Consider the following 17,110-nt stretch of genomic DNA (forward strand, 5'->3'; position numbering starts at 1 on the left):
ATATATATATATATATATATATACACTGAATAAACTTGGGTTTCACAATAAAATATGTCTAGCACATTGAGAAGTATAATGCATAATGTGTTTTTTGTGACTGGTGAGAGTGGAATGTATGTGAGCATGTTATTGTGTATGTGTGCACTGTGTGCTTGTGACCCCACTGATGGGAGAGTGAGGGTGAGATGTTGATCAGGCCTGACAGGGTGTGATCATTACCGGGCCTGGCCAGCGAGGTCTCAGCCCTGCCACTGTAATGAGATCAGCGGGAGTCATGGCCGCTGCCACGCTGCATGACCCCGCTCATGCGACAGCAGTGCGCTGAGATGGCTAATTTAACGCCGGTCATCCAGGCACCCACCACCCCACACTGAGCTACTGCTTGTGTAGTGTGACCTCAAGCATGTGGAAAGCACATTCATGGGAAATTGACATTTGAGTGACTTTAGTCTAACAAGTAAGAAACACTTTAACTGAATTCCATCTCAAGCTCTTGAATTTTTTTCCCCCTTTTTAAAAGGCCATGTCAAGGACATCAAATGAACAGTCGATATCTATTTAGTAAACATTTTTGTAAGCCAAAACCTGGAAACTAGTTAGCATTTTAGCATTTCTGATTCCATCATCCAGATGACATTGTGTTTTATGAACGGGCTTCTTTTGGTTAAATACCTGAAATAAGGTCTGTGGTTTTCATAAACTCAAGATATTTTCACATTTTATTCTACAGCATAAAATACGGGAGAGCGGGGCACAATCGAACACTTTTTGACTTTCTCAGTTTGTATAAATCCACATGGGGTGTTAGTGTGCAATTTTTTTATCCACAGTAATTTCACACTTGTCTAGTACAAATAGGCTATGTCGCTTTGTTTCATAATTACAGTGTATATGTTTTTCTTTATTTACCCTCAAAAAATGGAAGTGAAATGTGACAACATGCCCCTTTGGTGGGGTACATTGTAACATCTGAGGGGCACATTGTAACATGACCATATGGCAGCTTAAAATGTTGTCTGATCTAATGAAAAAAAATATATACAAGACAAATTAAAATACTTTGTCAATAAAATAAAATTATTAACTTTTTCAAATAAAATAATGGCGTTTTTAAGAATAAAAAATAATCTGATTTTGAAGTTTGATAATGAAACATTGCAACCATGCTTGGGACGACCAACATGAACGAGCCAAAATTTCTTGAAATAATAATTTCTGAACGTTAAACATTGACTGTCAGTCTTTATTCACCTGCTTCTCATGGTTTCTCATTAAAATTCATTAAAGTAAATGTAAAAGTGTAAATTACATTGCTAACGTCCTAGAACAGCATGGTTTAATAATAGCGGGGCACATTGTAACACAGTGTTACAACTGCGCAACTGGAATTTAAAACTGGTTAGTGTCTTCTGCCAGTTAGACTGATAAATAACAGATTGGAGATTAAAAGAAGTGAAGATTTAAACATGAAAAAAGAAGAAAAATGTACTTAAGCCAGACATTTACTTTTACTATGGTAAAATAAATGTTCAGGGATATTTTCAAAAGATTTTTTAATTTTGGCGCACTTTTTTTCTCAATATCGTGTTGATATGGCAACTAGTAAATACTGTAAATTTTGTTATGCTAGCATGTGTGGAAATATCCCCTACATCAGTAAAACCCCTTCAGATTTTTAAAAGCTTTTCCTTGTCGGTTGCTAACAAGTGGCTAAATGGGACTACAGAAGTTGTCTGTGACATCAAACATCATGTTGAACAAATAAACTTGTCTACTCATTAGTCTACTTGTACAGGCCCATTGTGTTTGCAACCAATTCTAACTGAATTTTTCAGGATTATAAAAAAAAAAAAAAAAGATCGAAAGAGCTGTCAGAAGCTTAATGGTGGTGACGTTGAAGTCATATGACCGTTGAGTAGTTTATATACAGCCCACATTTATCTTTTGTCTTTTATTTAGGCTTCAAAATTCATGAAATCTGTGTTAATTTATGATGACTGTCAACTATCAGTCCGTAATGATCCAAAAGTCGATGGAACAATCCTTTTGGGTTTTTGTCGAAGGAACCATGCTTGGCCTACAAAAAAATAATCATCACTGCAGTGCTCTATTGTGCCATTAGTGTCAACAAATAAAACTGCAAGAACAATTATTGTTTTCATATGTTTCCCAAACACTACCCCATCTGTCATTGGTTAAACAAACAGCCCCGCCCTGAATTCACAGCATTGCTTGAGCCAATGTTTCTGTCGTGCTGCTGTGTTTATACTGAAATGTGAAAATTAAAAATGTGTCAACCTTTAACTTTTCCAGTAAAAATGATTTAAATATTCAAAATGAACTTACATTTTAAGTAAACAATTAAACTTTGAGTTAAAACTTTCTAGGACCTCGGAATTTTAATAAAACTTTTATGATCTCAAACACAATACAAAAGTGAAAATAAGCAGGCATTCACTGGTCCTACATCTCCGTCTCCCCAGTTTTGTTAGGAGGAAAGACACGGACTCAATATAATTTAAAGTTGGCTGGAATCTGCTCAATATTTGACTGGCACCAAAGCTTATGTGTGCAGAGCTCAGATAATTCAGCAGGTTTCACAAAGAAAGCCTTTGCGAGTGTCAGGAAGGGGATTTCTCATCCCTCCTGTGAGTGGCTGATATGCAGAGGCTGTGCGTCTGGACCAGACAGCCTATCTCTGGGATTTGTCCTGTCCTTTCAAACCTGAGAAGATCAGTCGTGAGATGGAATGCCAAATGACACAGAGGCGACCGGGGAGGCTCCAACAGCGCCAAACAGATAAAGAGAATTAAATGGAACTGGCCACAGATGTTCCTATTGCCCTTTTTAATTTCCCAATACACAGTGCTGGATTCGCTGTCAATGCCATTGAATCTGTTCTCCTGGTATATGGATGCAGGAAAACAAAATAGCACACAATATCAACGGTCACATGAGTCAACAGTATTTATTTCAGTCACAAGCCCTTGCCTGACTTTTCAACACATAATTGTAATAAGATGTGTGTGTGTGATTTATAAATTAAAATGAGGGGAAAATCTCATTATGATTTTTTTTCCTCAAATACACGTTGGCCACAATTAATGGCACCCTTTTATTCAATACTTTAAGACTCCTTAAAACTCCTTTTGCCACGATAACAGCTCTGAATCTTCACCTATAATGCCTGATGGGTTTGGAGAACGCATGACAAGAGATCAGACCATTCCTTCATACAGAATCACTCTAGGCCCTTCAGATTCTCAATGTTGTTGCTTCAGGTCAAGGAACTGGGTTGGCCATGGCAGGACCTTAATTTTGTGCTCAGTGACCCATTTGCGTTTTGATTTTGATGTCTGTTTTTTGGATCATTGTCCTGTTGGAAGATCCAAACATGGACCATTATAAGATTTCTATTAGGGATAGTCAGGTTTTGATTTTTTTTTTTTTATCTGTTGGTGTTTGATAGAATCCATGATGCCGTGTATCTGAACAAATAGACCCACAACATTAAAGATAAAGCCATATATTTAATTGTTATTGGGACACTTTTATCCCTGAGACACACAGCCTCTTCTAGGCAGATTCGTAATATCTCCTGTTGATCGTAACTTTTTAATTATTATATAAACACACATTTCCAAACATTCCTTTTGCGAAGTCTCCAAGACTCTATTAACGTAATCAAATCAATAGTGTGACCATCCTTTGCGTTAAAACAGTCTTTTTTTCCCCTACAGCTTTGCATGAAGGTTTCTTCAGGTGTCTTGGAGATGTTGCCACAGTTCTTCTGGATTTAATCTGTCTCATTTTTTTTTCTGATTCTTCATGTAATTCCAGACAGATGGTGTGGAGCGCTGGCTGTTGTCAGACTCATGCATATACAAAAATCTCACTCACTGGATTATTGCAATTAATAGCAAAAGGAATGTTTGAAAATGTAAACTGATACTTCCTACCAACACACTACAGCAAAAGATAAAAATAACTGATTTAAAACCTTTCTCACAGTGCTGTATGAATTATAATGTCAAAATAATCAGTATTTGAATCAACATCTGTGTAAATGTCCTCTATGTGATCTAGAGATTCTACGGCTTTTTTCAGCAACAATATTCTCCCCTGTGGAAGCGAAATAAGACCTGACATTACAGAGGACAATTTCACATTTCATTTCTGTTTGCGTTCACATCTTTCTCTCACGTGTTGACAAGTGGAAGATGTGGACGAGCGGGATTCAGGATGTTTAGGTGAAAGACGTGTGGGGTTGTTTGTGGTTTGGAGGTGGGAGACTGGGTCAGTATGGGCCTGTGGAGGTGGGAGACATGTTAAAACCCTCGTCCCCCCTCACACCCCTCAGCCCCCCCTCATGGAAGGCAGTGAGAAATGGCTGCCAGAATACGTATATATAAAACAAACTGCCAGTACTCCTGAGGCTGAGTAGCTTAAAGCTGTTCTGAGTCCAGAGGCATGAGACCCTGACAGACCTGTGAAGTCTAGGTCTGACCTTGACCCACTTTCACTCTTAGGCATGAGGGAATGACAGAACTCAGAGCAGGAACACGATGACATTCAGGAAGGTCTGTGGAACTAATATCACAGACCTTACTATGATATTCAGCCCAGGATAATGAAAAGAAAATGTATATTTTTCTATGCATTTTAATATATAATAAATTACTGTGATGGTAAAGCTGAATTTTCAGCAGTATAGCAGTCTTTAATGTCACATGATCATTCAGAAACCATTTTAAAATGCTAATTTGATGTTCAAGAATGTATTATTATTATTAAAACATTATTACTGCTTGTACTGTATATAATATTTTTGTGGAAACCATGATGCACTTTTTTTTAAATGAATATAAAGTTTAAAAGAACAGCATTTGTTTAGAACAGAAATAGTAAATGCCTTTACTGACACTTTTGGTTCTTTCTGAATAAAAGTTTTAATTTCTTTAATGAAAAAAAAAAAAAGAACAAAGAAAGAAACTACTGACCCCAAACTTTTGAATGGTAGGGTAATCATATAAGCTAAACACAAACTGACATGTTTCAAAAATGAAGATACATTTGTGATTGGGGAAATTACAAAAATAGTTACAAAAAGTTTTATATAAAAAATAAAATAATAAAATAAGTATAAAATGTATAACACTGGTATATTAATAATATATTTCTCATCCCTCCTGTGAGTGGCTGATATGCAGAGGCTGTGCGTCTGGACCAGACAGCCTATCTCTGGGATTTGTCCTGTCCTTTCAAACCTGAGAAGATCAGTCGTGAGATGGAATGCCAAATGACACAGAGGCGACCGGGGAGGCTCCAACAGCGCCAAACAGATAAAGAGAATTAAATGGAACTGGCCACAGATGTTCCTATTGCCCTTTTTAATTTCCCAATACACAGTGCTGGATTCGCTGTCAATGCCATTGAATCTGTTCTCCTGGTATATGGATGCAGGAAAACAAAATAGCACACAATATCAACGGTCACATGAGTCAACAGTATTTATTTCAGTCACAAGCCCTTGCCTGACTTTTCAACACATAATTGTAATAAGATGTGTGTGTGTGATTTATAAATTAAAATGAGGGGAAAATCTCATTATGATTTTTTTTCCTCAAATACACGTTGGCCACAATTAATGGCACCCTTTTATTCAATACTTTAAGACTCCTTAAAACTCCTTTTGCCACGATAACAGCTCTGAATCTTCACCTATAATGCCTGATGGGTTTGGAGAACGCATGACAAGAGATCAGACCATTCCTTCATACAGAATCACTCTAGGCCCTTCAGATTCTCAATGTTGTTGCTTCAGGTCAAGGAACTGGGTTGGCCATGGCAGGACCTTAATTTTGTGCTCAGTGACCCATTTGCGTTTTGATTTTGATGTCTGTTTTTTGGATCATTGTCCTGTTGGAAGATCCAAACATGGACCATTATAAGATTTCTATTAGGGATAGTCAGGTTTTGATTTTTTTTTTTTTATCTGTTGGTGTTTGATAGAATCCATGATGCCGTGTATCTGAACAAATAGACCCACAACATTAAAGATAAAGCCATATATTTAATTGTTATTGGGACACTTTTATCCCTGAGACACACAGCCTCTTCTAGGCAGATTCGTAATATCTCCTGTTGATCGTAACTTTTTAATTATTATATAAACACACATTTCCAAACATTCCTTTTGCGAAGTCTCCAAGACTCTATTAACGTAATCAAATCAATAGTGTGACCATCCTTTGCGTTAAAACAGTCTTTTTTTCCCCTACAGCTTTGCATGAAGGTTTCTTCAGGTGTCTTGGAGATGTTGCCACAGTTCTTCTGGATTTAATCTGTCTCATTTTTTTTTCTGATTCTTCATGTAATTCCAGACAGATGGTGTGGAGCGCTGGCTGTTGTCAGACTCATGCATATACAAAAATCTCACTCACTGGATTATTGCAATTAATAGCAAAAGGAATGTTTGAAAATGTAAACTGATACTTCCTACCAACACACTACAGCAAAAGATAAAAATAACTGATTTAAAACCTTTCTCACAGTGCTGTATGAATTATAATGTCAAAATAATCAGTATTTGAATCAACATCTGTGTAAATGTCCTCTATGTGATCTAGAGATTCTACGGCTTTTTTCAGCAACAATATTCTCCCCTGTGGAAGCGAAATAAGACCTGACATTACAGAGGACAATTTCACATTTCATTTCTGTTTGCGTTCACATCTTTCTCTCACGTGTTGACAAGTGGAAGATGTGGACGAGCGGGATTCAGGATGTTTAGGTGAAAGACGTGTGGGGTTGTTTGTGGTTTGGAGGTGGGAGACTGGGTCAGTATGGGCCTGTGGAGGTGGGAGACATGTTAAAACCCTCGTCCCCCCTCACACCCCTCAGCCCCCCCTCATGGAAGGCAGTGAGAAATGGCTGCCAGAATACGTATATATAAAACAAACTGCCAGTACTCCTGAGGCTGAGTAGCTTAAAGCTGTTCTGAGTCCAGAGGCATGAGACCCTGACAGACCTGTGAAGTCTAGGTCTGACCTTGACCCACTTTCACTCTTAGGCATGAGGGAATGACAGAACTCAGAGCAGGAACACGATGACATTCAGGAAGGTCTGTGGAACTAATATCACAGACCTTACTATGATATTCAGCCCAGGATAATGAAAAGAAAATGTATATTTTTCTATGCATTTTAATATATAATAAATTACTGTGATGGTAAAGCTGAATTTTCAGCAGTATAGCAGTCTTTAATGTCACATGATCATTCAGAAACCATTTTAAAATGCTAATTTGATGTTCAAGAATGTATTATTATTATTAAAACATTATTACTGCTTGTACTGTATATAATATTTTTGTGGAAACCATGATGCACTTTTTTTTAAATGAATATAAAGTTTAAAAGAACAGCATTTGTTTAGAACAGAAATAGTAAATGCCTTTACTGACACTTTTGGTTCTTTCTGAATAAAAGTTTTAATTTCTTTAATGAAAAAAAAAAAAAGAACAAAGAAAGAAACTACTGACCCCAAACTTTTGAATGGTAGGGTAATCATATAAGCTAAACACAAACTGACATGTTTCAAAAATGAAGATACATTTGTGATTGGGGAAATTACAAAAATAGTTACAAAAAGTTTTATATAAAAAATAAAATAATAAAATAAGTATAAAATGTATAACACTGGTATATTAATAATATATAATTTTTTCTTATAAATGTAAAATAATTTTAAATTATTTCTTGATTTTTTTATTATTACTAAAATTATCATTTATCCTTATGCACAACAATTCATATTTATTGTTACTAAAACACTTGCTGAGGAGACATATAAGCAGATAAATGATATTATATATGATGTTATATTATAATAATTTACAAATAATCTTTATTTGACTGCATTTGTGACTCTCACTGTGGCTCCATCTCCAAGTATAAACAAATACAGAAAACAGTTATTTTAAATGGTATTAATATTTCACAATGTTACTGTTTTTACTGAATTTTTGAACAAATAAATGCAGTCTTGGTAAGCATTAGAGACTTCTTTCAAAAACATAAAAAAACTTACCAACCCCAAACATTTAAACGGTACTGTATATTTGCAGGATTTACTCAAACCACTGCAGTATTTTATTGTAAGCAAAACACATGCAACAAAGTAAAATGAGATAATTTGTTTAAGGCTGACTTTTAAATCTTAGGCTAAGAACTGATGTGATTTTGGACCAGAGTTATCTAATGCCAAATTATAGGTGCCCTTTATAGATGTGTATCCATAATTCCTTTACTGTATTACTAAAATGGTCCCTAAACATGAACCGAAGAACAAGAAAAGCATTAAACCCTGTAAAACCTTTATAAAAAATAATAACAAAACAGAGAATCTCACAAAATACATACTGATGTGTATCAATACTGTTCAGTGAGCAATACAACATTTATTGATGATAATCATGTCAATTTTGAGACAAAGTTTGTGGGAATTGTGGGGGAAACCCAAACACAATAGTCTGGACTTCAGTGCTTCATATGGTACATAATCGTGAAGTCTAATAATGCATTTATAGCAGGTGTGGTCAAGTCTATTTCACAAAACTTATATACATTTTCACAATGGCAACCATCAGCAAACTAGAGCATGTTTTTTGTGTCATAAACCTATGTAATTCAAATAACATATGACATATGTTTGTATTTTCATATGGATTAGCATGATCATCTTCAAACTATTAAAAAAAATATTAACTGGTGTTTCAGAATGTCTTGATAATGAGAGCTAAACAAAAGCAAAAAACAAGAAACATTGAATAAAGAGAGAAAAAGAATCGTCAAAGCCATTATTGAAGGCAAAGGCAATGAAATATCTGTCACATATTTCTGTTTCTTATACATACATAAGCTACGTTCAGTTTTTACATTTTTGGTTTTGATAGTGAATAGCGAATGAACATTCCCAAACATTTCCCCCCAAAATCCATTAAAGAGGCGGAGCGTCTTCCTTTTTTTGGCAATTGTTCAAGAAGATGTTTTTGGTAGAACACGTGTTAGAGAGCACAAATTAATAGGGGATAATATGATATAAGACACTGAGGTCATATTAGCGATCGATTGGCTTCATCCCAAGTCAGTGTTGGAAAGCCGTTGAACTGCATTTTTGGGTTCGGGGCAAAGGGTCCATAAAGATTAAGCGCTTGTATGACGCTTTACCTGCATAAACACAGCTAAGAGTGACCGTCGAAATGTCCAAATCGTATTAACTTAATGACTTCCCCATTTAAATGGATTCTGATTCAATGTACTGCAAAACAAACTTCATTACCCGGAGCCCTGACAGGCAGGGATATATTTTCAACAAAAATTAGTTAACTTTTGGATTTTGCAAGATAATTTTTTTTCAATTAGGCAGAAGAGCTGCATCCGTCATGACAGTGGCATCAGCAATACCAACTGGCCAAAAGAAATAAGACATGAGCTTTCTAGCAGAGACACGTTTGTATGTTGCACATCTGAATTTCTGACGTCCTTACAAATGCTACAGAAAACTGAGAAAAAAGCTCATTATGTTTCAACAGCTATGAGCATGGTATTTCATATTCTTTTACAGCGTTTAAACAAGGGATTTTGGTTACCGGCAACACTCGGCTGTAATGTTAAAAGTACATTGCTTGTTTCTAAAACTGTACACTCAGTTGGCTCTCATACTTGAAATTACAGGGAAAACAACAAGATGTTAGGTTCGAAACCCTCAAAGTTTTCGCGGGTGAACATAAGATAATAAGGAATACAATTTTAAAATAAAAAGGGACTATACTAAAACTAATTTAGATTCCAAACTATAAAGAGCATTAGTGCTTGATCTTAAGGGTTTGGGGTAGTAAAGGGCATCCGTCTGTATAAACCAAACAAATATATCGCTCTTTATGTCAAATTCCTTCACTTAAGGGAGAAAGGGAATAAGGGAGCGTTTGAAAGCAATCTGAAGTGAAAGCGGGGAGGAAATATCATTACAGACCATAATGACTTGATGCTTCCGCCATTTCCGGAATCAGTTATATTTTCATCGACTCGCAGACAGTGTCCTCAAAAACAAACAGAGTAAGGAAATGACTCCAAATGAAATCTACAACAACAGAGTTGTTTGGACTGCTCTCTACGATAAACGTAAGCATGTTCCGTTATCTAATGGACAGCTTTTGATGGCCTTTATGGGGAAAATATGATAATCAGCTTTGAAATGGTATGATTGACCTACACACATCCTAGTTAGAATGAAAATCTGTTTTATCGGGCAAAGGAAATACTTGAATATAGCTGAATTGATATTGGAGAAACAGTAAACAAACAAAAACAAATAGTCAATATCACTATGAACAAACAAACGAGGCAATAATAATTGACCGTACCGATAAGGAGAGCTTCCTCTCAAGCATTATATCAAGTGGTAACATTTTTTTTTTTTTTTTTTAGAAAACAAGGACTGTTCTTTCATGTATTTTTTTTATTTTTGCTGAGAGGTAGAATGAAGCATTCAAATTGAAACACAACAACTGGTTGTTCCATCATTAACAATTGCCTCATAAGACTGAAACAGTCACAGGTTTTTGTTAGTCGCCCTGTGCCACCTAAAATACACTGTGAAAACTGTACAAACACATCTTATTTTTTTTTTTTTTTTTAATTCATAATTGTTTTCTAAAATCTTGTAAAGTATCCCAAATGTTCCACGGTAGTATGACATGATTGTGTATGACCATGTAGGATGTTAATCCAAATCTGAGGAGGGTGGATCTCTGGATCTTTAGTCTGAAGATCCCCCGCGCTGTGAGGATGGATGGTGCCGATCAGTTGGAGGTGTCAGAATGGACGCTCCCGGGTCCTTCCGTGGGTGAGGTCACTGAGGAGGGTGTCGGGGCATCTTGCCAGCCACCGTTCGCCTTTTGTGAGGAAAAAAAACAAATACAAAATTATAAAGTGCATATTTCAACACTCATCCGAATGGGAAATCTAAACGCGAGCAACCATAATGAATTCCCTCACTATAAACACACTTTTGCAAGAAGCGAGTAGCAAAGTGAGGCAGTAAAAAGGAACGACATTATGCTGCATATTACAAGTCATTTCCAGAACATGATTTTCAAAAGACAGATGATGGAGGAATCAATTATTGCAAATTATCACATTGGCTAAAGGAATGAAAGTATAATGGGCACCTAAAATGGAGGCCATTTCATGTCCGGGAGACAGGTTGCCTAAAGAGCATTTGGGGCATTAATAGCAATTTCCATGCCATCAGAAAAGGACTAGAAATGGGCTTTGGCAGCCTCTTATTTTCCCAGCCTGTTATTTTAGATAGAGGCAGTCTGTAATCAAAAAAGAAAGAGCAGAGCGAAGAGAGAAAAAAACTTTTCAAATCTTCAGCTTTGGTGACACCCCATGTCTATTTCAAAGGCATAATTACAGTGCATGGGCGAGAGGAAAGCTCCCCCACATAAATGCTTTATGTCTCAGGCCGTCATTATCCACAGCCGAAAAAACGGCGAATAACTTATCTGGGTCGAGAAGGAAAAACATCATGTTATTTAAGACAGTGAATTTGTTGGAAGATTGAGACACTTTCTCCGGCTACATTATCACAGCGTTATGATGCAAATGTTCGGGTTGCCGCTTTCTTCTTTGTTATTTATGGTTACAGGTGTTCAGGTATAAAACATTGTTGATTGAATTCTTGATACGAACATGAAATCAGTTGAAATCAAACAGAAGTTGAGATGTTTGAGATGTATTAATTCGAAATGACTGCAAGAATATGTCACTGAAAAATAATTAAATATAATAATTAAAAATGAAATATTTATAAATCAAAATATATGTGAATAAAACAAAAATTCATGTTTATCATGTTTAAATATTTACACTTAGGATTTATGTGATTGTAAAAAATATCTATGTGAATAAAATGCATTTTTCAGCTAAAATGTCTTTTCAGATTTAATTTAATTCAGAAATATTTACATGTATCTTTGAATAAAATGTAAAAAATAACTGTATCTTTTCAGATCTTTATTTAGACTTTTATTTAATTCACAACAATTCAACATATTTTTAGATTTTATTTAATTCAGACATATTTGTGACCCTGGAGCACAAAACCAGTCTTAAGTCGCTTGGGTATTTTTTCAGCAATAGCCAACAATACATTGTATGGGTCAAAATTATCGATTTTTCTTTTATGCCAAAAATCATTAGGATATTAAGTAAAGATCATGTTCCATGAAGATAGTTTGTTAATTTCTTACCGTAAATATATCAAAACTTAATTTTTGTAATTAGTAATATGCATTTCTAAGAACTTCATTTGGACAACTTTAAAGGCGATTTTCTCAGTATTTAGATTTTTCTGCACCCTCAGATTCCAGATTTTCAAACAGTCGTATCTCGGCCAAATATTGTCCTATCCTAACAAACCATACATTAATGGAAAGCTTCATTGTATAAATTGATGTATAAACATCAATTTAAAAAAAATTACCCTTATGACTGGTTTTGTGGTCCAGGGTCACATTTACATTCAAAATCTGTGATTTGTTTTTTATAAAAAGTCTTCACAGATTTTAATTCAGAAATTTACATTTAAAAATGTATGTGAATAAAATAAATTTTCAGATAACATGTCTATTCAGATATTTATTCGGAATTATTTACATTAAAAATTTATGTGAATTCAATATTTTTTCAGATAATACGTCATTATTGAATTCATAAATATTTTATTCTAATGACCTCAAAGATTTATTTACATCACTGTAAGCTGTCCAGACAAAAACATGCTCTCCATCAGCCATAGGTGGCACAGAAGCACTGGGCCACTTCCACAGGACACATTCAGCTCTGCATCAGAGCGGCTATTTAGAGAGACCGTCTTAGTGTGTTTGTCTTTTTTCATTTTTTTCCCCTCCTCACACTTTGCTGGCTCCCTGTCAGTGCTGTTAAGGTGGCAGATGTGTGATATGACCAATGCACTTGGATTGCTGTCCCAAATCTCTACTCAGCCCTCCCTTGAGACTGTCTGATCAATTTCCTCTGCTGGCGACACGGCTTGTCGCTGTGGATTTTAAATGCTGGCCTCTGCCGTTTGTGTTCCCGGTCTCCCTCTCCCTCTCTCTTAAACACTCCTCCCCCAGTACAAAACTGATGGTTGGAGCTGCTCGTCTGCTCTGGTTAACACAATTCTTTTAATGTGCGCTCAGAGCTGTGGTGGAGGACACCATCTCAGGCTCTGAATGAGTTTGATGGCCTGAATACACCTGTGTCTGTGCTTCTTTGATGTTGATGGTGTTTATGTGGCTGAAGGAGCCATGGTAACACTAACACTGATCAGCGGTCACATTTACAGTCGCCTTGGTGACTGTTGATAGTGTGCATATTGCCACTGGCACCACTAGATAGGGGTGAGTATAACCATATATATATACAGTATATATATATATATATATGTTTGTACACACACACATATACGTTCAATTTAAAGGTTTGGGGTCTGATTTTTTTTTGCATTAAGCTGATCAGTAAAAGCTTTTACATTGTTAAAGATTTCTATTTGAAATACATTTTCCACAAACATATTAAGCAGCACTTCTTTCAACACTGAAAATAATAAAAATTGTTTCTTGAGCACCAAATCAGTATATTAGAATGATTTCCCCAGTAAAAAAGTACTACATTTAAAATACATTTATTTCACACTAAGTATAATTCATATCTACTAACATATTTACTGACATACACTTGAGACTTGCTGATATAAAAATTAGAATTAAACTTTATTTGGAACACTACCTGTGCACAAATCACATTTCTAAATATTAAACCTAAAATGTGTTTTAATGTCACTACTGATGAGGATTGTATGATTTTTGAATAATATTGGTCTTTAAATGCAATATATTTCGTATTCTTGCAATAGTTCCACTTTAGCACAATTAAATATACTTCAGTTTATCTTTAGTTGGACTTCAGCACTACTTCTGCACAATGAAAGTGCATTAAGCACAACATTAGTTGCTCCAGTTAAAGCAGACTTTAAGTATTAGTATACCAAGAGTACAATTGCAGGGTATTTTTATTAAGTACATAAATACGTAAATGTATTTGTAGTAGACTTAACATGAAATAAATGTATTTCAAATACATTTTAGTATATTTATTTTTCACTAGGTTTCTGAATAATCATGTGACACTGAAGACTGGAGTAATGGCTGGAATAAGAAATAAATTACATTTTAAAATATATTAAAATCAGTTTTGTTTTTTAAGTTGTAATTACATTCCACAATATTACTGCTTTACTTTATTTTTGATCAAATAAATGCAGCTTTGGTGAGCATAAGAGACTACTTTCAAAAAACATTTTAAAAAATCTTACCAACCCCAAACCTTTAAATATCAAGCTAATGGCATTGGTCTTGAGAAACAGGTACAAGGGCAAAAGACAAAGAGTGAAGAGGCTAAGTTTGGACTCACATTGATGCCCTGTGGACTGTATATCTGACTGGCAGCGAGGCTTTCACTGTATCCGCCTGTCTGACTGATAACATGGCGAAGAGTATCCACCTGCAGACATAAGAACACAACACAAACAAAAGACAGGGTCAGACAATACAGATACAAAACAAAGACGTTTGTGCTGAGAAAAGGTCACCCAGATATCAAAAGGATATTGGCAACCAAAAAGGTCATCAAATGTTGAATGAAATGTTTGTGCTGCAGATATCAAACAAAGGACACAATTTGTTTCTGAACTGATATGAAAAAATAAATCAACATTTACAGTGTAATTATTGGAGTGAATTTAGAGAATTAAATGTCATTAAAAAAACAAACCACAAATATACAAATTATAATACAGTTATTTACAATAAAGCAGAATAATATATATAAAAGTTCGTGCTGTCAAACGATTAATCGCGATTAATCGCATCCAAAATATCAGTTTTTGTTTACATAATATATGTGTGCGCTGTGTATATTTATTATGTATATTTAAATACACACACATGCATGTATATATTTAAGAAAAATATGTTATATTTGTATATTAAATACACGTAAGAATAGGAGCCACCGTGGAAGACTTGGCGTCACTTCCTGCTGCAATCGCACTCCGGGCAGTGATGTCATAATTATTGTCTTTATATATACATAATAAATATACACAGTACACACACATATATTATGTAAACAAAATCTTTTATTTTGGATGCGATTAATCGCGATTAATCCTTTCACAGCACTAATAAAATTACATTTAAATATATGCACACATGCATATTAGATTACATGCATTTTATACGCTGCTATCCATTGCGCCACAGAGCCGATACATGCATTTTATAAAAGATTTTATATTTTTTGTTACTCAGCATGAAAAAAACTCATGTAATTCTTGCACCACATGAACTCATTTCAGAAGATTTCCTCTGGGATTCCAGCACTGAATATTCATGAAGCACCCCAAGCCTTTGGAGAAGTTACTTCGTTATGGGAGGAAAACATGCCGAACGTCAAAAGGGGACAAACCGAAGCACCCTGTGTTTGGATGCTAGCGTGCCGGGCAAGGTCAGGCTGCAACGGTGGCGGATGTGACAGCATGACAGATACGCAAACCCGCTGACAAGAGCTGTATTGTTTCCAAGACTGTCTTTATTGGTCTATTCATCTGGAAGTTGACAATGGCCACGGAGCAGTGTACAACTGCTGGAGGCAAACTGTAACCCCAGTCCGTCCTCAAGGTCAGGAGGCCCGTCATGTCAGCCGCGGCTGAACAGAAATGTACACGCGCCGGACACTATGATGAGCAGGCTGGCGCTGAGAGATGAACTTTGTTGTGACAAGGATATATAACAAGATGATGACTATTTGATCAGTTATGACAAAGACATGCCATTCAGTACTAATGGGGAAAGTTCCTATGAAAATATGGGCAAAAACAAGAACAAAATATGTAAAAGCTCAGTTAACAAAGTAACCCGTAAAAAGGCAGCAGCACAATTCTAAGAATACTTTCTTAGAAATTCAATAAATAGAGCCAGAAAAAAGAATTGTAGTACTAATGGATCCAGGCCCACTGTGTGAACCGCAGCTACCCAGATGTGATTTTGTGAGCGGTGATTTTGTGATTAGGTTTAATTGAATGAAATTAGTTCTGGTCATCTGCCCTCTCTCCTACCTGTGACTGAATGTTGGCCCCCACTTGGGCGCCCTGGTATGAGTCCCCATTCAGAGACTGCACACTCATGAACAAGTCCCCGGAGTTCATGTTAAAAGAACCAGCAGAACCTAAGAGGAAGAGAGGCCGAGAGAAAGAGACAGAGAAAGACAGGGATAGATAAAGACAAGAAACAGTCATGCAACAGTAAGATTGAAGTAAGGAGGGTTAGTAGTGCAGAGCTGGTACTGTATGTGAGGGTTATGTGTTGAAAACCACACAAGCTCGGTACTAAGTTCCAAATCCTAAATCCAAGGTTAGAATGAGCTGAGAGAAATTCTGTTTAATATAAATATATTTATAGTTCATTCATTCAATCCAAAAGTACCTAATATTTCTGCTTGCTAGGTATATTTATGCCTATTATAGGACTGCGCTGTTAGTTTAGCAGCATGCCAATGCCAGAATCTATTGGAATCAATTTAGGACTAGGCGATATGGCCAGAAATATATTTTTTCAATATCATTTGATATCAATATTTATCACAAAATTAATTCCAAACCATTAATGGGGAAAGAAATGCATTCCACATGTTTATCAGAATGCAAATATCATGTGTTTGTTCACAAGTAAATTTAACTTTTAATTGAGGGCCCTATGAAAACTGTCAATCAATACATTTTAAAAGGTAACTAACTGAAAATATAGCAAATCATTTACAACAAAACATTGCATTTTTATTTTTTTTGTCAAATAAAGTGCTGGACAACAAACTTTGTATACTGTGAAATAAAACATGGATGAAAAAATATCTTGGTTGTATGATATTCCTTAAAAAATATTATTATTATTACTTAGAGAAGTACAGTTTACTGTAGA

At 35.5% G+C, this 17,110-nt stretch overlaps 1 pseudogene; it reads right to left on the reverse strand.

Moving 5' to 3' along the window:
* Nucleotides 1-10,514: 10,514 nt before the first annotated feature.
* LOC107710551 (pre-B-cell leukemia transcription factor 1-like) overlaps nucleotides 10,515-17,110 on the reverse strand; it is a 65,292-nt pseudogene continuing 58,696 nt past the window's right edge.

This window comes from Sinocyclocheilus rhinocerous, unplaced genomic scaffold (assembly GCF_001515625.1).
Source record: "Sinocyclocheilus rhinocerous isolate Xijiao unplaced genomic scaffold, SAMN03320098_v1.1 scaffold957, whole genome shotgun sequence".
Taxonomy (NCBI): domain Eukaryota; kingdom Metazoa; phylum Chordata; class Actinopteri; order Cypriniformes; family Cyprinidae; genus Sinocyclocheilus; species Sinocyclocheilus rhinocerous.